The sequence below is a fragment of the Caretta caretta genome, chromosome 2, assembly GCF_965140235.1.
Source record: "Caretta caretta isolate rCarCar2 chromosome 2, rCarCar1.hap1, whole genome shotgun sequence".
In the NCBI taxonomy this organism is placed as follows: Eukaryota; Metazoa; Chordata; order Testudines; family Cheloniidae; genus Caretta; species Caretta caretta.
The window spans coordinates 68,774,097-68,794,329 of NC_134207.1; the positions used below are offsets into that span (position 1 = coordinate 68,774,097).

General features: G+C 40.5%; 1 pseudogene; it reads right to left on the minus strand.

Moving 5' to 3' along the window:
* Window positions 1-2,424: 2,424 nt before the first annotated feature.
* Window positions 2,425-19,121, minus strand: LOC125630989 (DGAT1/2-independent enzyme synthesizing storage lipids-like; annotated as a pseudogene).
* Between the last annotated feature and the right edge of the window lie 1,112 nt (window positions 19,122-20,233).

A 20,233-nucleotide genomic window follows, 5' to 3' on the forward strand; every position in this document is an offset into this window, starting at 1 on the left:
GCTGTTAGAAATGGAGCTTTCAAAGGGCATATCCGCATTCCTACAGCGAATTCAAAACAATGAGAAGAGTGGCCACTTGACTTAAGGGGATTATGGGACGTTTCTGGAGGCTGATCAGAGCGCAGTAATGCAACACCTCATTCACACTGACGCCCAGGCGTTTCAGCCAAGGTGCAAGAAGCATTAATCTTCTCGCCCAGGTGGAGTACCAGGAGCACTCTAGCCGTGGAGTCAGAGTGCTCTACGTGCCTTGCCAGCGTGGATGGGTCGTGAGCTAGGGCACCCAGGACTGCTTTAATGCACTCTAACTCGCAAGTGTAGCCAAGCCCTACGTTTTGTTCTAGAACTAGAGTCTTCTTTAAGTGGGCAGAGGTGTCTTGCCTGTTTGTCCATTTTGTATACAGTACACATTGTTTCTGTTCTTTGTGCCTTTTAAGTACATGTTGGTCTCTCTCAGTGACTTCTGCATTTGTTATAGGTCTTTTGTCTTCTCTCTTTATATTTATGGTTTACTGTTTCCTTCCTAAATGCTTTGAGTTAGATGGTGCACAACTCTTCAACAGGTTTCAGAGTGGTAGCCGTGTTAGTCTGTATCAGCAAAAACAACAAGGACTCCTTGTGGCACCTGAGAGAATAACAAATTAATTTGGGCATAAGCTTTCATGGGCTAAAACCCACTTCATCAGATGCATGGAGTGGAAAATACAGTAGGAAGATATATATACATAGTCCATGAAAAGATGGGGGTTGCCCTACCAATTCTAACAAGACAATTCAATTAAAGTGGGCTATTATTAGCAGGAGGAAAAATCACTTTTGTAGTGGTAATCAGGGTAGCCCATTTCAAACAGTTGACAAGAAGGTGTGAGTAACAGTAGGGGGGAAATTAGCATGGGGTAATTTAGTTTTCAGTTTGTGTAATGACCCATCCACTCCCAGTCTTTATTCAGGCCTAATTTGATGGTGTCCAGTTTGTAAATTAATTCCAGTTCTGCAGTTTCTTGTTGGAATTTGTTTTTGAAGTTTTTTTGTTGAAGAATTGCTACTTTTAAGTCTGTTAATGAGTGTCCAGGGAGGTTGAAGTGTTCTCCGGCTGGTTTTTTAGTGTTATAATTCTTGACATCTGATTTGTGTCCATTTATTCTTTTGCATAGAGACTGTCTGGTCTGGCCAATGTACATAGCAGAGGGGCATTGCAGGCACATGATGGTGTATATCACATTGGTAGATGTGCAGGTGAACGAGCCCCTGATGGTGTGGCTGATGTAGTTAGGTCCTATCCTGGTGTCCCTTGAATAGATATGTGGACAGAGTTGGCAATGAGGTTTGTTGCAGGAATAGGTTCCTGGGTTAGTGTTTGTGTTGTGTGGTGTGTAGTTGCTGGTGAGTATTTGCTTCAGGCTGGGGGGCTGTCTGTAAGCGAGGACTGGCCTATCTCCCAAGATCTATGAGAGTGAGGGATAGGTTGTAGATCCTTGATGATGCGCAACTAAAACCTCTCCAGCACATCATCAAGGATCTACAACCTATCCTGAAGGATGATCCCCCTGCCAAAGAGATGCACCCTTATATAACCTCCTACTAATTTAGGTGTTGTGTAGTTGTCCGTTTCCTAGCAGGCCATGTGAAGCCTAACTCAAGGCTCAACTCTAATATGCTAGAAACCACAGGCTAAATAGATCACCAAATAAATCACTTTCAACTGTCTTGGGACCAGTATGGTCACTCTTCAGCAGGCTAGGTTTTTTCTTCATTGTTCTGTCCCTGTGGAGTGTCTGCTAGCTGTTTATTTCTCCCTCATTGCTCACAATTGGGCAGAAACAGACACCTTTTAGATGTGGAAATGAAGCAGCTAAGGAACAGAATGTATTACTAAGCTGAGTGGGAGGAAAGGAAAATTAGGGAAATTGCCAACTCTCTTTCTCACATGGGCTAGCCCTACTCTGACATCTAAGGCCTTGTCTTCATTGGGGAAAAAAGGTATATTCTAAAGGTGAGTTAACTAACTCAGGGTAAAATCCTAGGGAAGACAAGAAAGTTTTCAGTTTTCACATGAGTTAGCAGGTCGACATGAAGAGATGCTATGAAGACTCACCTCTAGTTTCCTTTTAGAGCAAGCAGAACACTTTTTACTCTTGACCACTTGAAGGTCTAGGAGAGGTTCACTACTCATGATTAACTCAAAAGTGCACTTAAGGCCTAATCCAAAATCCACTGAAATTAGTGGAAAGACTTCCATTGACTTCGCTGGGCTTTGGATCAGGATTTTTAGTGGAAAAAATGAGTGATCATTAGGGATGACATTTGGTAAATAGCACTGTATATGATCTAGAAAATAAATCCACACATGGCAAATATAAAATCAGTTCAATGGAAGTTAATCAATTCTGGCTCCAACTGAAACTTTATTTTTATTTAGGGCTTTATCTATTGTACATACAAAATTGATTTGAATGACTAAACAAGTACATTTAACATTGAGAGAAGAGTTATTGCATTTGATTTTGACACCAGAACACTGTTCTGTTTCCACACTTTAAAAATCAGGTTTTGAAGAAGACAAAACATCTAAAGACTTCTGAGTTGCATTTGTTTTCATGCAAAATGACCACTGACTTTTTAAACTCAATGGACATATTTTAAATACTAAATAAAACACCTTGTTGTACTAAAAGATGCAGTATTTCTAATTTTGCTCGATAAGATTTTACTCTTGCCATTTTCATCAAGTGGATATTACATGAAAATTAAATTTCAAAGGATAACAGGATAAACATTTGTCTGCCCTTTTAGGGAATAAAAATTAATAGATACTAAAAATCAATGGCTGTGTAAAATAAAGGCAAAATGGATTGGTATTGGAGAAGTAATGTTGACATCACAGGACACTGGAAGCTGAGCAGGAAAAGGTTTTTAAGTCAAACTAATTAAAGCACTGGGGCAGGGTTGGGGAGCTGTTTGTTCTTTTTGCCTGCACCTATATAACAACATAATGGAAACACTCCAACAAAGGAACACCCCAAACTTCTAATGAAGAACTCACAGTACACGTCAGATATCCGCAAAAAGTTCTCCAGCAAAACCAGAACTGACATTTTATGACCTAAGGGTTTTTTTTTTTTTTTTTTTTAAACCCAATAGATCCAAACTCTTTTCGGTAAAATTAACTCTTCTAAACTGTCTACACCTCAAAGAAGCAAAAAGGGATAAAAACCCAATTATTTCAAAATGCTTTGCAGGAACTGATCTGTAATATATTTAAACATTTTGAATGGTTAGGCAATTTGATTCTCTGTGCACAAAAGCATGATATAAATGATCTGCACATTTAAGTTTGATAGTAGAAACTGGAAAGAAACCGTAAATTGCTTTCTTTGTTTTAAATACATTACAAAGGAACAGCAAGGCCTTGATCTTCCTTCTTTCTCAACCCAAACTCATTCAGTCATGGGTACATAGGAATGCAAAACTGAGCCATAAGAAGACACTTTTGTGGTGGATAACATTTAAAAATTGATGTTAAAACCAAAGGTCTGGTTTTAGTAATCATTTTGGCAGACCAGGGGTAGGGGCAGTTGTTATTCCTACTTGTTTGGGTAAAATCTCCATAGAGCAATAGGATAATTGGATACTTACTATCTAATGTATTTTCTAACATTATATAGGTACCTGTCTTCCCTTGATTGGAAACAGACAAGTGACTGTAGTTAAGTTTCTTGCAATTTCTGCATAAAGAATATTGATCTTCACTGCTTAAATTCTAACCCTTCAAGTTTAAGTCAAAGACAAATAAATTACAAACTAGAAATTCACAGTAAGGAAAATCTTCTGCAACATAAATTACAACATTGCAGTGAAAGGCATTACCACAGGAATAATGGAAAAATATGAGCAAAAGAGCACTAGCCAACCAAATGCTGTTTCAAACATTCTTGCTAAATTTTAGTCTGCTCAGCATACTTATTTAGCACTCAGCACACAAATTTTTCTGGAACAAGGTGACTTTTGGTCCAAAATAGAGCATCCACAAGTGGAGCTAATCCAGAAAGTTTCCCTGTGTAGACAAGCCTTTAGCAAAGGGGGGAAACCAACTATAGCTGGAAGTGATCTACTTTATATGGGGAAATCAACACCACACACACAAAAACATTTTTTTAGCCTGTTTCTGCAGGTAGGAAAGGTACTGTTTATGTCCAGAGCACATCAGGTGAGACACAGCAATAATTATTGAAGAATTAATGATGATGCTTCTTAAAAGAAATCACAAGTTACAGTAACATATGCAATTATAAAGATCTTTTACTACCAAATGCGTAAATGTTTCAGCATATTTAAACACACTAGTCATCTTTCTGATGTTTATCAAATCGTTCCAATAGAGCTCTTAGTATATTTCCTGGTGTTTTTTGGTGCCTGTCTCTTAGAGATTGGATTGCAGTCTTTGTCTGTTAAGGGAAAGAAAGAAGAAGGAACAGAGAATTTTACTTCTTTATAAAAACACTGCAGCTCACAGAATCACTATCATGCTTGCTAAAGATACTTATTTTTAATAGGTTTCAGAGTAGCAGCCGTGTTAGTCTGTTATTAGTCTGTATTTTTAATAGTCTCTGGAAAATGCTGTAAGGGGGGAGGGGAGGAATCCCCCTCAAAATCCTTTAAAACCCATGATGAGAAAGTATTTAATATTTAGCTGTTAAAAGCCTCCAATGCTGATCCCAATCCTGCAATGGGGTGTGCCCTCACGGAGCTCACTGTGGGATTGTGCCCTATATCCTGTTCACGCCCAGTGTTAGCTATGCATGTGAACTCTTTGTCAGGCCATACTAGCAAATAACCTAGGAGAGAATGGAGAAAGAAATTAAGTAAAGGGAGGCTTGGAAAGTCTGGAGGGGAGCAGACCATGCCTGTACTGAATTTACTGACTATCTGAAGGGAAGATAGAATAATGTATATTCAGATTATTTGTTGTATGGAAGTAAAAATTGTTAGAGCCATCTGTAAATAGTAGTAGTAGTAAACATTTATACTATGTTAGTACCAAAGGCCCCAATCATTACTGAGACCTGTACAAACAGAAAAAGAGAGAACCTTTGCCCTGATTTATTATCTAAAGAGACAAACACATGAAAAGTAGGGGATGGGGATATGCACAAAGCCAAATGAATAACAGGAAGAATTGGTTCATCTTTGCTTACAGTTATGTGCATTTTTAAAATTGGTTTTATAGGAAGGGTGTAGGAAAAGGATAGGTGAAGAGTAATAATCATAGCTTGTCATCTAACTAGCTATGATTAGCATGCTGGCTTTTGTAAGCATTGTGGCAGTGGAGAGTTTTAAGGAGGAATTTGAAGAAGGATGAGGTTGTGGCTGATCAAATTTTGTCAGGGAGTTATTCCCCCATGCAGAAGAGGCAACCTGGGAGGAAAAACTGAAATATTTAAGGGAGCAACTGAGTGGCAGACAGTAACAGTTGGGAATGCTGGAATTCAGTAGGTCCATATATTAAGAACTGAAAAATGTTTATCGTTTTCAGAGGTGTGATAGTCTATTTTTGAAGGCAAAAAGAGACTATGGATTCTGGTCCTTTGCTACACATTTTGAAGGGCTCTGCTATGTATTCATGAGGTTTAGAGGTAGGATTTAAATAGTAGATGTGTCAGATAGGCCAGTGGTTCTCAAAGCCAGTCCACCGCTTGTGCAGGGAAAGCCCCTGGCAGGCCGGGCTGGTTTGTTTACCTGCTGCGTCCGCAGGTTCGGCCAATCGCGGCTCCCAGTAGCCGCGGTTCGCCGCTCCAGGCCAATGGGGGCTGCAAGAAGGGCAGCCAGCACATCCCTTGGCCCGCACCGCTTCCCGCAGCCCCCATTGGCCTGAGCAGCGAACCGTGGCCACTGGGAGCCGCAATTGGCCGAATCTGCGGACGCGGCAAGTAAACAAACCGGTCTGGCCCGCCAGGGGCTTTCCCTGAACAAGCGGCGGACCGGCTTTGAGAACCACTGAGATAGGCTGAGTTGTTATGAAACCTTTGCCTATTTCTGCTCTGTGTAGTTCCAATCCCAGACTGATGCCTCTGTCCTTTTATAAGGCTCAGGTGCTTAATAGAGCATCAGCTGGCTTCCTTATCTCTACCCTTCAGTCTGGGAAGATGCTAATTCATTATTGCACAGGTGGGGCTGGCCTCATCTCCCTTTAAAGAGGCCAGTTGCCTGCAGACAGTATTCAAGTTGCCTGAAACTGACTGCCTTTGCATCATGTTTTCCACTCCACTGAATAGTATAAAATAGGTTTCCCAAACCCTTTCACTCTGAGTCATAATTATGTGAATCACCTGCCTTCTCTTTTGAAACCAGATAACATCCCTGTGACAAGCTAATAGCTTCCATGGAAAAGAAATTGGGAAAGCTTTTAATGAAATGTTTACTTCTTTCAACGTAATTTAGCAGCTGGTAACAAGTCCAACCAGCATTGGTGATAGCTCTACATAAATAACCAGCAAGTACTTTGTGTATCACTGTTTGGAAACCTCTGGTATAAATTATGAGGGAGAGTGGCAGGGAGGAGGGTTATGAGATTAAAACTAGAGCTGGTTGAAACTCAATTTCCATTCCACAGGAAATTATGACATTTCAAAATTGCCTTTTGTCCCAATTGGAATGAAGAAAATAGAAATTTCAAACTTTCCTGCCAAACAAAAATTTCCAGAAACCCTTTTTCAGAAATATCAGCACAACCATATGAAAATGTTTTATAGCTATAGCAAAATAATCAAGTCAAAATGAATTGCTTTGAAAATATTGTCAAAAAAAATGTATGAAATCGATACATTCCCACAAAATTTTTGATTTAGTTGAATCAGCATTTCCTATCACAAAACTGTTCCATCATAATTTTTTTTTACCTGCTCTAATTAAAACAATGTACAAATCTATGAAGAATTATGACAATTTAAGACAATGAGGTCAGGAGCCAATGGCAGCCACAGATTACCAATTACAAGTCACTGGAGTCTGTTAGTGGGCAACAGTTCACTATGTAACAGATGACATGACTATAAAAAAGATTTACTTTACAAAAAACTAACAGACATTTTATTTTTGCCTTTTACCCTTGAAAAGCAACAATTTACATACAGAATACTGGAGATTTGACTATTCAGAAAATCAAATTACTGTACCTTTTCAGCTAGTTCCGCAGCAGTTACATTTGGATCATATGGTATGGGATCTCCAATATATGTGCGAAATTTAACTGGGAACCCTCCGTATAGGGGAACTACTGGCAGTCGAGAATATTCATAAAGCCACCTAAATGACCCTGTGAGTTTAAAAACAAATTGTAAATGGTAAGCAATAGGTTAAAAGCTAGCTGAGTCCCTGAATCCAAATAATGCCTGGATTGCTTAGTTTGCAAGTGACAATTTTACCAAAGCCATGACAAAATAAGCAAGACAATTTGCAGAGCATAGAATCTTGGGTGGTGGTGCGGAAACAAACCCTCTACTTACCCTTGCTTTATCTCATGCATATTTGGTATGCACCCGTATTAATACAATAATAATACAAAAAAAAAAAGTTACCAGAGTTAAAACAGAACAGAAGTCTCCATAGTTTTACAAGTATATTTCTGACATATAGTAGATATTGCACATATTTAAAAAATTCTAAACTTTAAGGGATACATATGTATTATATCTTACATATTTTTCCAAGTGTCCTATATCCTTCCCGAAGATTCTGTGTGAACATAGGGATGATGGGCTAATAAACGAGAAAAAAGTGGTGAGGATTTGGACAACATTTCACTCTAATTTTTTTAAAAATTAGTTCATTTTTTTTTAATTTTTAAAAATGTAGTTCATTTCTGAACTAGAGAGGCATTCCATCTATATCACATGGTCACAGCAAATGTTATCATCTCACTAAATTGAAATGAAACTGGTAAATTTGTATTAGTAAATGAAAGTAGTATTGTGTTTGCTTAGAAAAACTACAGCTAGTTATGTACCATGGGCCTGATCTAACTTAAATGGGGAAATTCTGAATAAGAATCTTTCCATTGATTTAAAGGGGTGTTGGATAGGGTCCCCAAGTACACAAACACTAAAACAACATTGGTTATCAGCATAACATTTAGAAGCAGAAAGAACAGATTCCATAAATAGCACAGAACCATTCCAAAGAGACTGCTTCAGAGACATAATCCTGGTGGATTTTTTTTTTTTTTGGTGGTGGTTTTGCCTAAAATGTCAAGACTATATAACAAATGAGACTATTGCTTGACAGGTAAGTAATATATTACTTGATTGGAGATGATTAATTGAAACACTGAAATGTTCTATTCAGATTGCTCTTGTGTACACAAGAGCAGTCTCAGAGTTTGACAAGCCTGCTGTTGTGCTTGCCACAGAGTTGTGGTTGTGTATTTATCAAGCTATGTTGCTATCTCTGTTCAGGTTTGATATGAAAATAAAAATGTTAACTGAGTTTGAATTTCATTTATGTCACTGACATTACCCAGGGTATAATCTGGACCATGAACAGCTGTGTCCCCTCAGTTCTCCACCCTGGGGTGCCTTTTACACTACTTTGCTCTGCCAGTTACCACTTCTGGTCGCTCACACACAGCCTACAGCATGTAAGTTACTCCCAGTTATAGTGTATGAGTACTATAGCCAGCCACTCACGAATTACACTGCAGAGAAACACCAGTAAGTTCCCAGTCCTAGACTTTCCCAGAAATTACGTCTTGAACTGCCCACCTCGCTCTTTAACAATACATGCTCATATAAAGTATGTCATTTTATTAAATAGAAAATGATATGCACAAATCCCATTATCCCAAATGGAGTTTCCCAAACATTTCAGTCCAAACACACTGGTTTAGATCAGGGGTTCTCAAACTGGGGGTCAGAACCCCTCAGGGGGTTGTGAGGTTATTACATGGGCAGTTGCAAGCTGTCAGCCTCCACCCCAAACCCCACTTTGCCTCCAGCATTTATAATGGTGCTAAATATATAAAAAAGTGGTTTTGATTCATAAGGGGAGGTCGCACTCAGAGGCTTGCTGTGTGAAAGGAGTCACTAGTACAAAGTTTGAGAACCACTGGTTTAGATAAAATAATAAAACAAATTTATTAACTACAAAAAGATAGATTTTAAGTAATTACAAGTAATGAGGCATAAAAGTCAGAACTGGTTACAAAAAAAATAAAAGTAAAAGGTGACTAATGCCTAACTTAACAAGCTAAGTGAATTCAAAGCCCAGGTCTCTCTCACCACATATTTCAGCAGTTTTACCAGCTGAATTTCTTTCAATCAGGATCCTTCTCCCAGTCCAAAGCTATTTCTTTTTTTCTTCAGGTGTTGTGGATGGTTAGAGAGAAAGGGAGAGATAATTTTGGGCAGCTGCTCTCCCTTCTTATAATTTTTCCCCCTCTTTGAGGATCATCTCCAGCTGAGGTTCAGGATAGGAACCCCCAGTTGTTTCTTTGTGAAGATATAAATTTTTTCACACATCCTCTTTCCTGCCAAAGTATGACCACTTAACCAGCTGATGGTCCATTTGATTTTGTTGACACCCAGCTGAGGAATCGGCTAGCCTTTTGTCTCTGAGGAACTGGTTTGTGGCTGCTCCCCAGACGTGGAACATGTCAGTGATACCATAGAGAGGAATCGTATAACTTGACATGCAATGTTGCCACACATATTTTACCAGGACAATAATGATCAGCAAATTGTGAGTTTTCAAATGATGCCTCACAGAGCATACTTTTTACAAAATTTATCATATTTTTGTAAAAGGGGTGAACATGAAGGTATAGACTGTGTGCTGGCTGTAGTCCCCTGTTCACTGAAGGTGCTGCAGCACAGAGGAGGCTGCAGGTTTGACTGGAGTCAATCAGTATGTTCCTAGTGGGGATTACTGACCTTTGGTGGTAACTACTGGGCTAATGAGACAATTGACTCAGTAACTGGGTGGATATATATTTGGGAGGAACAGGCAGTCATGAAAAGCTCAGAAGGTGAAAAAAGCTTTGTGACAGGCTCCTCTTGCTCAATACCTGTGCTATGTCCAATACTGTTTAGAAAGCAAGGATTAAAGGTTCATGTGGTGGAAAAGAAACAGACTGTCTGTGTGTTTTTGAGTGAGAGGCCATGAAAACAGGCTAGTCAGCGCTGCTCATGGGGTCGCCGAAGAAACGCCCTCTGACACTGTGGGCAAGAGAAATCCATTATTTTATAATACATACTTAAAAACAACTATTTTGTTAGTCTGTGGATCCCATGTTCAAGAAGAAAATATGTCTGTATGTACATGCAGGAGGTGGTACTTACCACTTTTGCATCTATAGCCACCTGAGCAAAGCCTTTGCGATTACCCCACAAGAGGTTGTAGTTTTCATCACTAAAGAATGCTTCTCGAACTCCGCCTGGCGACACACCCAATAAGTGGCCATTCTTCAGAATTTGAACACATTCTTCTCTTCCACCATGCATCACACCAAAAATATCTAAAAGCAGTTTAATACCTGTAAGAAATGTGTCCAGCTTACATTATAAAGGAACTCTAGACCACCTTACATTAAGAACTGCTTACCTTACCAAAAAAAAAGTGGCTAAACATCATGTGAAGCAGATAAGCCTGCATGTGAAAACTGAACCCCATGATTTGTAAGAGTAACAGACCTTTTTTTCTGATAGCATTAGTCTAACCTTTCCCCCAGATTTATGTCTTAGGGAATTTTGTTAAAGTTGAATTGCTGATAGTCAATGAGAACCAAAATATAAAGAGAGAAGTTAAATACCTGTCTGTGGAAAAGAACAGTTGCTTAGTCATAACAAGGGATTTTCCTTTGTGTGCATGACTGACTGACAAAGTAAGTGAGGATGCCACGTGTTAACTAGACTGCACATGCGCTATCCCCTCAGAGCTATTTAGTATTCTCCATCCTGGAGCTGAGCAGAACTCTTCCTGGAGCTGCTCACCCCAGCTACTGGCAATTGTTGTGTTGCTAGGGATTGAAATTGAAGGCAAGGATATCATCTTGCCTGTACTCTCAGTCTCCCCACTGCTGGTGCTCAAGCAGCATGGAAGATAAGGAAGTTGCTGGACTAGACGCAGAGGAGTGAGGAGTTTGGGTGGGAGACAGACAGAAGCTGGGATGGAAAGGTAGCTGAACGGGAGGACTGAAACAGGCTGGAAGGTGGAGAAGGCTGGGGAAAGGCTCGGCTGGAGGGACAGAAATAGGAGGTTTCAGGCTAGATGTAGAAGGATCTGTTACCACTATAACACACTCCTCACCAAAGCCTGGACTGAAATGTAAAATTCCTGAGTCTCAGTATGTCTCTGCTGTCAGCAAACATCTCTAAAACCACCTGGCAAAATGTATGTCTCATTTCCCTCTAGTGGCTTGTCCACTTAAAGGATGACAACCTACTACTGCTATCAGTTACTCTATTAGCTCAAGTGGCAGAAGTCTATACTGTAGATCTGAAGGAGCCAACCATGCTGATGACTTATGTGCAGAATTTGATGACTCATTATGAAATTTCTATTTATTTTGAATTGTGCATTTGTAAAACCTCAGGGAGTTACATACAAAAAATGCTAAGTTTGCAAAGTCAAGCACTAATAAAGAAATGCCACACTTAAGGATGCCTCTGAAACCTTAATTTGCCCTCCACCATAAGTATACTTATGATACAGTCTCTAATTATGTGACCACAAAATATTTTTTTCCCAAAGGACTCCTGCCTCAGCATGTACAGCATAGACTCATTGGATAGGTAATTATTCAGTATTTTGTTTTAGCTGTGTCATCATTCAGTTAATGGCCACATGACGTACTCATCATGCATTCTTCAGACCCTGCTCTGAATACTACATTATAAAAAAAGCCCTGGGAAAATTCATGACATTGCTATTGGGGTTGGTCTCCCATAGTGCCCCCTTAGGGTGTGACAGTGTGTTGAATACACCCAGCCTTTGGTCAGCAATGCCTGGCTGGTCAACAGCATGGATCTGGGTGTGGGAGACTCAGCCCTCTGACTGAGTCCTGTGGAAGTCTGCTCTTTCCTGGGCTATCAAAGATCTAAGGGAAAACAACCAAACACACAAGATTCTTTTCCTTCAGGAAGCCTCTGGCAGGTCATAGGCCTGCACAGCCCCCACAGGTGAGTCATTGGTAATAGTGCCAAAGTAATCATTCTGCATCAGGCCCACCTTCCCCTCAGAGGGCTCCAGCAGGAAGTAATTGTTTGAGCAATCCCTGCTCTTAATTAAACTTTTCTCTGGTAGATGGTCTTCTCCCAGATATGCCACTACTTTAGCTATGGTTCTCCCCTTTAGGCCATCCCACTCATTGAAGATTGAGGTGGGGCTGAACAGTCTGGCCCAGAGCTGTTCCTTAACCCTCACTTGGCCAGTGCCAGGTTTGTATACCCATCACAGGCATTCATCACTTCAGTATCTGAGTGCTGCACAGAATTTGAAGAATATATCTTCATAATAATCCTGTGAGATGAGGCACTATTATTATCCTCATTTTACAGATGAGGAACAGAGGTACAGAGAAATTAAGCTCTGAAGTGTCCACTAATTTGAAGTGCCCAATTTGGAAAAGATATGGCCCGATTTTTCAGAGTATTTAGCATTCTATATCACTTTATATGTTCAGAGCACAGTTCCCAATGACTTCAGATGAGCTGTGAATGCTCAGCACTTTTGCAAATCAGTCCTAGGATCTCAAACTGGGTGCCCTGAAAATGCAAAACACAATTAGTGACCCCCTGTGAAAAGTTTGGTTTAAATGACTTGCCCAGAATCACATAGGACGTCTGTGGCAGAGGCAGGGATAGAATCTAATTCTCCAGAGTGGTATTCAGCTGCCTTAACTAGGAGACCTCCCCTTCTCTTTCTGCAGCCCCCTGCCTCCTTCACAACACACTTTCCAACATCTGCAACAAATAGGGACAGGGTCTTACAACCAACAGCCTACACAACTCTAATGCATTTTCAGAGCATAATCTATTTTGTGCACTGAATAAGGCAGAGGTCTTGTGGGAAAATAGTATATGATCATGTAATTAGAGACTGTATCATAATGTGTACGCACAAGGAGGACAAAGTAACGTTGCACGAGCAACCTTAATTCTGACATTTCCTGACTTTTGACTGCTTGATTTTTCAACCTTAATGTTCTTTTAACATAGCTTTTTTACTGTAATATCAACAGGTCTTGAGATTGATAGTACCCTGTTATTTTAAGGCTGATAGCTAAAAAAGGTATGCCACCTTCCCAAATTATTAGATAAAGCAGATATGGAATGATTGTATTTGGCAGTAATTAACCTAATAATTAGATTGGTAAATTAATACTACCTTGATTAATCTTAATTTGATTTGTTTATATTTTATGTTATTGTTTGATTTTTGTTAATATACAATTGGAAAGTTGTGTGAACTGGATGTTTCTTATCCAGACATCAGTGCCTGGGATGACCAGACAACCAGGGTAGTAATGAAGACAAATCTAATAAGCCACCTATTGGTAGTCCACACAATCTGCCCCTTTAGTCCTCACAGTCAACCAATTTTGTATAGTTGGCTACACTTTAAATATCGATCAAACAAGACATTTTGTTATAGTCAGTAGCAACAAGTCTAGCATAACAAAATCCTCCCATATAATTGACACTGACACTCTGACATGTTCAGCCACCATTGTATGGAAAGGCATTTGCACGTCAAACTATAGCAAAGTTCTGGCTACAACCTGGGCATGAAGCCATCAGTCCTTAGGGAAATTCAACTAGTATGGAATGCTCCAGCACATCTCCTCAGCAACATGGGCTACAGTGATCACGTCAAACCTATCCTTCACTCTACACTGGCTTTCCGTAGAATATCAAGTCACATTCAAGGACTCAGTTCTTATCTTCAAGGTGCTCAGTGGCACAGCTGAAGACTGTGGTCAGCAATGTCACTTCTCAGCACAATGAAACATTCCACCTTAAAGGTAAAACTCATCTGTGCAAACCAGGCTTTCTTGAGGGCTGGTCTGAGACTGTAGAATGAACTCTCATAGGAACTAAGGACTATCACAGACCTCCCCATCTTCAGCACCAAGTGTAAGGTGCATTTCTTCCACCTTGCTTTCTCTAATATAAACAACATAGCACTGTGTAGATTTAAAAAAAAAAAAAGAGAAACAACAAAAACCCCTACTGCAACAGAACACTACACTGTACACAAAATTGTTCCCCTGAGAAGAGTGTGAGAGAATAAACATGTGACAAACTGCAAGCGATGTTAGTCACACCACTTAATGCACTACTGGAAGGCGCTTAGACACTATGGTGGTGAGGTCACTATAAGAACCTATATTGCATAGAACAGCAGAGATGGCCAATGCCTGCTGATGGCGGCGGGGGCCACAACCATGGAACAGCTGGAATCACGCCCCTTGAGGCTGCATCCCCACCCGGAAAGCAGTGCCCCCCCTCCCGGAAAGCAGCAGCCCCTCCTGCAGCTCCCAGGCTATTCTTTCACCTCTGCTTCTCCCTGCCTGGTGCAGCTCGCAGCTCACTGGCTCAGCTGCCCTGCAGGGAGGGGGCCTGGCTGCACCATGTGACCGAGTAATCGGGGGGGGGGCATGCGACCCCCACGTCTCCTCCTCACATGTTGTTTCTGTTGTACAGTATACTATAGTATGATGGCCAAGGTTACTGTCAAGAGAGGCCTTTGTCCTACAATGAATAAAACAGCTAAGATGGCTAGAATACTACCAGAGGAATTTGGTAATGAGCAGCCCTGATCAGTGCAAGCTGATGTCTTTTAGAACGTCAGCTGAAAGATACAATTCAAGAAAACTTGAAATATACCTATTCCAGAAAAAGTGCTGACATACATAAAAAATTGCCAGGTAAATTCATCCCCACTCTATTACTGGTGGTTTCCAAAGACTTAGATGAGCGGTGAATCAAATGCACAACTACAAAATAGGGAATAACTGGCTAGGTGGTAGTCCTGCTGAAAAGGATCTGGGGTTTATAGTGCATCACAAATTGAATATGAGCGAACAATGTGATGCAGTTGTGAAAAAGGTTAACATCATTCTGGGGTGTATTAACAGCAGTTTCTTATGTAAGACATGGGAGGTAACTGGCCCGCACTACTTGGCACTGGTGAGGCCTCAGCTGGATAACTGTCCAATTCTGGATGCCACACTTTAGGAAAGATATGGATAAATTAGAATAAGTCCAGAGGAGAGCAACAAAAATGATAAAAGGCTCAGCAAACCTGACCTACGAGGAAGGCTAAAAAGACTGGGCATGTTTAGTCTTGAGAAAAGAAGACTGAGGAGGAGACCTGGTAATAGTCGTCAAATATGTTAAGGACTGTTGCAAATAGGACAGTGATCAACTGCTCTCCATGTCCACTCAAGGTAAGACAAGATGTAACGAATTATCTGCAGCAAAGGAGATTTAAGTTAGATATTAGGAAAAACTTCCTAATGATAGGGGTCATTAAGTTTTGGAATAGGCTTCCAAGGGAGGTTGTGGAATCCCCATTACTGGGAGGTTATTAAGAACAGGTTGGGCAAACACCTGTCAGGGATGGTCTAGGCTAACTTGGTCCTGCCTTAGCACAGGGTGCTGGAATTGATGATCTCTCAAGGTCCCTTCCAGCCCTACAGTTCTATGATTCTATGAAGACCTGGCCTCAGTTATTCATGCCTTTATCACCTCCTGGCTAGCTAACAGAAATGCAATATACCTGGGCATGAAAACGTCAGCATTTAGGAAACTCCAGCTAGTACAGAATGCCACAGTGCATCTCTTCAGCAACACAGGCTACTGGGAAGATATCAAATCTGTCCTCCACTCTCTAGACTGACTTCCAATAGCATATTGAATAGAATATTGAATCAAGTTCAAGGTCTCAGTCCTGATCTTCAAAGTACTCCATGACCTGGGCCCAGGATATGTGAAAAACCATCTAAAGTTCTCGAAGGAAGACCATGGCTGATGACTGCACTCCTCTGGCACAATGGAATTCTCAACAATAGGAGTAAAACTTGTCTGTGCAGGAGACAAAACTTTCTCTGGGGGGAATCTGAGACTTTGGAATGAACTCCCCCAGGAACTAAGGACTATCATAAACATCATCAATTCAGGTGCAAGGTGCATTTCTTTGACTTTGCCTTCTCTAATATAAATACATAGTAACACGTATATGTGTGTGTGTGTGTGTGTGTGTATATATGTATATGTGTATATGTATGTATGTATGTATACACACATATATAAAAAGTCACACCCTACCAAAATAAGACACTCCGCTGCACGCATTTCTCCCTCTGGGGAGATGATGAGAGAACAAACAACATGTGACAGATATGTAGTGACGTGGCTTAATGCACTGCTGGAAGGCACTCAGATACTAGTGATGAGTGCAGTATAAAAACATCTATTGAATAGAATAGAAAGTGAAAGTTAATATGAACACTTGGAGGACAAGGGGGGACAATGTCTGAAGGGGAAGAATGTTGATACATAACACACATTCCTACATAAGTAAAATATAACATATACAATTTTATCATGCTGATACAGAAAGTTTATTTATTAGAATAGTTTCTATATAGGGCCCTACCAAATTCACGGTCCACTTTGGTCAATTTCATGGCCATAAGATTTAAAAAATCGTAAATTTAATGATTTCTGATATTTAAATTTGAAATTTAAAAGGAGGTTGTCGGGGGGGGGTCACAAGGTTAATATGAAATAAGGTATGGTATTGCCACCCGTACTGCTGCTGGCAAGGCACTGCCTTTGGCGCTGGTCGCCCAGCCAGAAGCTGCCACTCTCTGGCTCTGAAGGCAGCGCAGAAGTAAGAGTGGCAATATCATATCCTGCCACCCTTATTTCTGCGCTGCTGCCTGCAGAGCTGGGCGGCCCCCCTACATTAACCCTATGACCCTCCCCAAGACCCGCTTTTGGGTTGGGACCCCCAGTTTGAGAAACGCTGTCTCCTCTGTAAAATCTATATAGTATAGAGTAAAAGTACACAAAAGACCAGATTTCACAAGAGATACCAGATTTCATGGGCCATGAATTGGTAGGGCCCTATTTATATATAGTTTACAACTTTGAAAGTCAATAATAAAACTAGCTTAATAATGTATTCTTTTCACTTACAACAGCCTTAATTTTACCAAAAATATTAAGTGGGATACTTAAGAGAAGAAAGGACACTGCCTCTTCTTTATGTTAATGCCACATGCAAAGTTTTTGGAAATCTGTGAACCAATAGCTATTACGAACTTCAGGAGACCTCAGACTTCCTCAAACATTTGTAATTACACTATTTTTTGTAGTACACACTGGAAAGCAACCTGAATGCCTATACTGATGTATGTATCTCTAGTATTAATGTATGAATTTCTCCAAGTATCTTTGAATTTAAAATATTTTTAACTCTCCTCCCTTCCCTTCACCTGCCCAGTACAATGAAAGTGCTTTACCTGGTATTTTAAAGGTGAAATGATCAGCTACTGAATGGCAGAGTCTGCCCTTCTGGTTACATAATCTAGCCATAAAGTACAAATAGTCTATAGGAGTGGCACCATGGTAATAAATAATCAGCCCTGGTCCTTCTGGGATTTTTTCCACACCATGAAGCTCATAACCTGTCAAGTACACAAAGTGCAATTAGTGTTCTACCTGTCATGCTGTGATTTAACATAAGTTCCTTACTAGATACCAGCAGGAAGTTTTAGAGGAAACTGTGCCAAAGATTAACGTCTCATTTGCTATGTCACTGATATCAAAGTAATGTTGATTATAAGGTGATGTTGTTACTGAAGGAACTGTGTAAGAGGGAAATAAACCTGCACAGCAAACTGTCTTGGCTTCACAATAGCTATTGTGAAGCCATCTCATCTGCTCAGTGCGCTCCAGCCTTTATGATTCAGTGAAGTGGGGAAGGATAGGAAACATGAATATGACCCTGAGATCATTGGGATAGAAGAGATCCTGCCTGAGAGACCTGGGGTTCTGGGAATCATGAACAAGATCGGGGGTGGGGGTGAAAGGTTAGCCATTCCTTGCGAGAGGCAAAGAGATCTAGGTGGATATTGCCTTGCTTTTTACAGAAACTGGGGGTTGGTGTGGTGAACCAGGTCCAAGAGCACCTTTCTTTGGGGCCCAAAGTGTTTGTACCACCCACTACATACCTCCCCACTTGGATGGCTGGTGTTCTACTCCCCATAAGCAATCTCACCAAGATGTCCATACCTGCACCTGGAAGGCATACAGCTGCAAAGCTAGATACCACTGGATAACCCAAGAATCGGTGTCCTTTAAAATATTAAGCTAATGCAATGGGGCACGATCTGTAAAAGTTGTCATTAAAAGACAGTACTGGAGGGATACCATATTAGCCCTAGGACTGTTAAATGCTCTTTCTCAAGTCTGTAAAATTTAGTTTCTCAGGGAAAGTGATTTCAATTCAAATATAGCAGTGAGTGTTCACGATACTGAAAGGCTTAAGCATCAGTTTGGAACACAGATGTCTGAGTGAATGACGGGGCACTGACACAGGATTTTTTTTTATCATAAAAAAGACCTTGTCACACTGAACCAGACAGTGAATAGTTAAAGGAGCAGCCAGCATGGCAAAGTTGGGTAGGAAGTAGCCAGCTAGTATTTGTTTGGAGAACCAGGGTTTTCTTTAGTGCCTTCACTTTATCTAAGAGGGTTTGGATTTATGTTTAAAGAAAACATCTTGCTTACCATGCCATAACTTTCCATACAAGTCCCAGAGGCATACCACCATTTGCCTCCCATTGTCCCATAACTTACTGGAATAATCCCCCTTTAGGTCATTCTTTCTCTTGTAAACATGAAGAAGAAGACTGGAAAGGTAGAGAACACCAAACAGAACGATATGAAATGCAAGCAGCATTATAAATGGAATTAACTGCGACAAGAAGTAGAACACCTAATCCAGATAGTCTTAAGGTACTCCAGACCAGTCAATTCTTCCAATGTGTAAGTCAGATAGGTCATATAGTTTACAAGTTTCTGCTCTGAAATACTGGATTTACTTCTGCTTAGCATCTCCTGGTAAAAAGAGAATGAAACAAACTAAGTCCAAAACTCTTCATAATCATAGCAGCTTTCTTAGCTTTTCCACTAGAAAAAGATGACATTATCCTTTATTCTTACTACTAGCAAAGAAGTTCCAAACATTTTTATTTCATTTAAATGGTGTTCTTAACATTAACTGACTGTCCTATATAAACTAGGACTTTGAGATATGGCTAATACTATGGTTAATAAATACGTTATTTTTTATTTATATTAGATAGCGTCCCATTGTACTGGGCACTGTAATTAAGCACATATTAAGACACTGTCTCTGTCCCAAGCAACTTCCAGTCCAAAGCTCTGATCCCACAAAAATGTATGCTTGACTTCAATAGGAATACTCAGATGCTTAAAGTTAAGCATGTTCGTAAGCATTCTCAGGATCAGAGTCTAAGACTACAAGTGATATACAAAATATGTTCCATGTTTATATATATTCTATACATAGGTGTTTGTTATTTAAAAATAATAGATAAATACATATTAACTGTATCTCTAATGCCCCCAACCTATCCTTAAGTCTTTGGTAATTTCTTGTAGCTTTCACAGAAGAAGTGGGTGTTAGAGAGGGTTTTGAAAGAGAAGGTAATGAATAGTCGTAAGGTGCAGTTTGGGGATGCAGTCACACACATGGGAAGTGTGGGAGATAGTTGTAAGAAAAGCAAACAAAAGAATGGACAATGCTAGGATCAGTGGAACTGTGAAGGGGCAGTTGGTTGGCATGTGAGAATGCCTGGCAGTGGGCTGGGTCAGAGGGTCTTGAGGCAGATTGGTGGGAGGATGTTAGTGGGCTGGGTGGGAAAGTGCCTGGGGCAGTTGTGGGGGAGGGATGTTGTGGGAGTGGGACAGTTGGATGTGGTGGGGCAATTGGGTGGGGCTTGTGTAGTTTTGGGCTATATGGCAGAAGACTGGGGCAGATGGGTGGGGTGGGGGTATTGGGACAGGCTGAGTTAATGGTGTCTGGGGTAGTAGGGTCTTGGGGTAGTTAGGCAGTTGGGTGCGGGGTGCTGGCAGAGGCTGCTTTAGTTGAAAGCAAACTAGGCAGCTGCCTAGGGCAGCAGATTTCTGGGCACTCAAATTTG